Source organism: Sphaeramia orbicularis, chromosome 22 (genome assembly GCF_902148855.1).
Source record: "Sphaeramia orbicularis chromosome 22, fSphaOr1.1, whole genome shotgun sequence".
Lineage (NCBI taxonomy): Eukaryota > Metazoa > Chordata > Actinopteri > Kurtiformes > Apogonidae > Sphaeramia > Sphaeramia orbicularis.
In genome coordinates this window covers 31,503,708-31,508,170 of record NC_043978.1, presented here as the reverse complement: position 1 = coordinate 31,508,170, position 4,463 = coordinate 31,503,708, and the positions used below count along the sequence as shown (strand labels likewise).

Genomic DNA, 4,463 nt, shown 5'->3' with positions numbered 1-4,463 from the left:
GCCTCAGGAGGCAGAACTCGTCACTGAAATCTCCAAGGTATTCTGCACCTTCCCTCCTCAGCTTTGTTCTGTTAAAGAGACAGTTCACTTGAAAACATAAGCTCATATGATTCATAAAAAGCAGCAGCAGATCCCAAATAAATCTACATGTTCTTTCCAAATGAGAATACAAATTTAGTCCAACAATAAACCTGATAACTGTGACTGTCGATGTTCTCTCAGTTACAATGCATGGTGTCGGAGCTGAAGTCGGGGTTTACCAGCGCCCTCCTGGAGCTCAGTCAGATCCAGCATGGAGATACATACCTGAGGGAGGAGATGGAGGAGAACAGGAGGAGCTGCCAAAAGAAAGCCCTTCGTCTGGAGGCACTGGTCGAGGCACTGAGGGTCAGATTCAAAGAGATGATAGAAATAATGAGCACAGTCAAAAATACAACAGAAAACCACAACAAATACATCTAAATTAACTGGAATTTGTCATGACTGGGCATCCATATTGTGCTTTATGAAACAGTGATGTTTATGTACATAAAACAAGACCAGTAAAAGTATTCTCCATGTCCTGTGTTTGTACAGGAGGAGCTCAGTGTGATGCGATGTCAGATTTTGCAGCTTTACAGTAACAGACAGAGACCTCAGCAGGACGTGAAGACCTCCACCTCCAAACAGAGGGAAAGGTAAAAACACACCAACTACACACCTGTAAACACAAGATATTAATACATATTCCACAGTCTGTCTTACTCTGCTGTAAGGATGTAACGATTATCGGTATAACGATAAACCACGGTAAAATTCCCGATGGTTAGTATTACAGTTTAAATTCTAATTCTCATGATAACCGTGTTTGATTACTGCATTTTGAAAGAGAGCGAGAGTGAGAGAGAGACTATCTATCTATCTATGAAAAATAAACTAAAACAACTCAAACTTGATATGGAAAATGGTCAAACAGTGTCTGTAAGGTTCCATCTTAATGCACATTTGTATGTTTGATGGTTACATGTTAGTATTTGAATGTTTCTGTAACAGAAAGTACATTGTGCCTGTTATTTTGTTGTTTTTTTGTTTTCAAAATAGAACTTGGTTAAATTATTTCAGTGTATGTATAAGTACTTTTTGAACATTTTGAGTACATTTCAACAATACCACGATAATAATGATACCGTGATAATCTTGGTCACAATAGCTGTGATATGAAATTTTCATATCGTTACATCCCTACTCTGCTGTTCCACAGGTGTGTTATTATTGTTTTTATTTATTTATTTTTAAAATCTATTTTAATATGCGCTGCATTTTTCTTTGGCCAACATCTGACACCAGAATTTCTTGTAGGATCTTGTCACATCAAATAATAATCCAAAACATTACATAATCTTTAAAAAGAGGTTTTTATGTTAGACATTAGAGGAGTTTAGTTTTGCATTACTGCATGGAACTATCACCATTACCCAGTAAAGATACACTGCAAACACAATCTTTTCCCTTCGAATCAAGACTTTATTATTAGTCTGCGCTCTCCGAGTGCTTCTAGTTAGCTATTTATTATTCGTTATCAATCAGTTATTGTCTTTTAAAGGCTGATGCTGATGCTTATGCTGACATCAGCACACACATAGTCATGAAGATATGCGTGTGCTGTCAGCATATCAATTGCCTCTATGTATGTGCGGGCTAAGTTTGAAATAAATTGAAACAAAATTGATGTTTTTATAGACATTTGAAATTTCACCCATTTTAAGTAAATAGGAGAAAAAAAATGTTAAGAATTCATAAAAAATTTGAACTTTGAACTACTTTTCCCAAAATGTAATCACATCTATTCTGAGTCACTGGGAATCTATAAACCTAATTTGGTATGAATTGAACCAAGGGTTTTGCTGCTAAAATGTTAACAAACAACCAAACAAACCAGACCAAAAACATACCCTTTGCCTCCCCCTTTTTTTTTTTTTTTTGGGGGGGGGGTATTAACAATAATTTGGAGAAAGAGAAAGTGATAGCCTATTAAACTGAAAATCTTCACCCTCACCCTTTTACCACCAAAGGTTTGACAGTGAAAATCCATTTTACATGCCTGAAATTAATCTTTACTATTGGTCTTTCACATGACTAGAAACGAGATAACTTTATAACTAAACATTTAAGTGCGTAATAAATACCTAAGTAAATAAATCTGAATCACTTGAACATCAGACTCAAAGTAATTCATCAGTAAATGTAAAACTGAAACATAAAAAGTATAGTTTGTGTTATTTAGTTTGATTGTTTTCTCTCAATGTCAGTATTTTCAGGTGAGAAGTCAAATTAGACCAAAGTTCTACTTTATAAACCTCACTGTTGCCTAATGCAGGAGTTAATGTCTTCTTTTTGTCATTACCTCCGCCAAGGAGGTTATGTTTTTGTCGGCGTTGGTTTGTCTGTTTGTCTGTCTGTGTGCAAGATAACTCAAAAAGTTATGGACGGATTTGGATGAAAATTTCAGGAAATGCTGATACTGGCATAAGGAACAAATGATTAATTTTGGTGGTGGTCGGGGGTGGGGGTGGGGGTGGGGGTGGGGGGGCACTGATCTGCCTTGGTGGAGGTCTGCGCTCTCCGAGTGCTTCTAGTTATTATCAGTTTTGTTTAAAGAGGTTAAATGTGTGTTATACCCTCTAATGGAAACTAGAACAGAATATCTTTTCTTTTTTGTATTTCAAGCCTGTAGATTAAAAAAAAAAAAAAATTGCAGATTTCTGTCAGATTTCTTATACTTTGAGCACACAGGTTGATGGTTGTACTCACTAGGTTCTTGTGTCAGACTTTTCATTGCTAAAATTACAGAACTGAAATCCAACCCTGGCAAGTAACACTGTGGCTATATTAAGAAACTCTATAAATGTGTTGTTGTTAACCCATTTTTCCTCTTGGGGACATGTGTAGTAGGTGCCTGTTGAGATGACATTTCACCATCTGTCTCATTCCGCAGCAGTCATCCAGTCGAGCCGGCGAGTGGACGGAGTCGGTGTGAGTGTTCGTCTGCTCCGGCGGCTGCAGCCTGTCGGTCCAGGGGGAAACTGCTCCTACACTGTTTCCTGCAAGGACTCAAAGCAGGACTGAGTGAAGGCACAGGTCAACACAACACAACACAACACACACTGGGTTCCTCTGCAGTCAAATGTTCACAGTGTCAAATACAATACTGTTTTAATGAGGTTTGTTGGTTTTGTAAAGTTCTAATGACCACACATACACATTTCTCAGTCTCTGCATTAAAACATAAAGACCCAAACCTCAACCACTGACCAAAAGCATCCATTGATCTAAAATGTTTAATACCTGTTGATCCACTAATCCTATCAATCCATGTAAATAATTGGTGTAAAATGCAGTTTGTCATCTTTTTATGATCATCAGATATGACCCATTTGGACGTTCAGAAGCTCCGTAGTGAATGTAGAAACACCGTCATCTTCTACAACATTGATTCACCAGTAAAACCCATATAGTTTGATAAATGACAGTGGTCACTTTTTCTCAAATTTTGTCTGTTTTTGGTATGATAACGTTCAAATGTAATCTCAGCATGATTAAAGTATATGATCAGTAAAAGAAATATAAGAAAATATCTGATTTTCACTGAAAAAATGCAAAATGGAAAAGGATAATATTATGATAAATGGTGATAAATCACTTAAGAAGGGTTAGATAGAGAGAAAAAATTATTTGGAAACTACCACAAAAGTAGCACTGGGTCTTTATGGGTTAAGATATGAAATCATAGAAAATCAACAGTATTTACATGTTGTACAGCACAGTAAACTCACTCTAATTTCCATATTTTAACCACATTTGGCCGACGATACTGATTCACTTTTACTTAAATATATGTTGAATGTTTTTCACAGTACTTCTAATCAAGTAAAAGATCAGAATATTTCCTCCATCACTGCATACTGGGACCTAAAATTCATGAATCTTCGGGAACATGTATTTCTTTTCTTTCGGTGCAGATGCTCGGCATCAGGTGGCGATGCAGCTGCTTCACTCAGAGTGGGAATACGTGTCGACTTTAAACCAGTTATTTGACAAATACAAGACGCCGCCTGCTCATCAGATGACTGTGGAACCATAGTAAGTGCTGAACTGTTTATATCTCATCGTTATGAAAAAAGATGAATTTCATTGGAAAAAATGCAAAGTTCAGAGGATAATATCATAGTAAATGGTAATAAATCACTTAGGAAAGGTTAAATAGATAGAAAAATTCATTTGGGAACTGCAGTAAAAGTTACACTGGGTCCTTAGGGGTTAAAAACCTGCAATGTTTAACCATAAATGGTGAAAACAGTACATTTTTATGGGGGTAAATTTGACCCGGTGGCTGTTAGATGTATATTCTTTTCAGAGATATTTTTAATCTGGATTTATCTCAACTCTATTTATCAATAGAAATAAAACTCAACAGTTTTAGTAAA

General features: G+C 36.3%; 1 long non-coding RNA gene across 1 annotated transcript; it reads left to right on the top strand.

The window, feature by feature from the left end:
- Positions 1–650, top strand: LOC115413540 (uncharacterized). The gene is made up of 3 exons (XR_003934478.1): positions 1–37; positions 223–387; positions 577–650. It is a non-coding gene; the product is annotated as an uncharacterized LOC115413540 (long non-coding RNA).
- Positions 651–4,463: the final 3,813 nt, after the last annotated feature.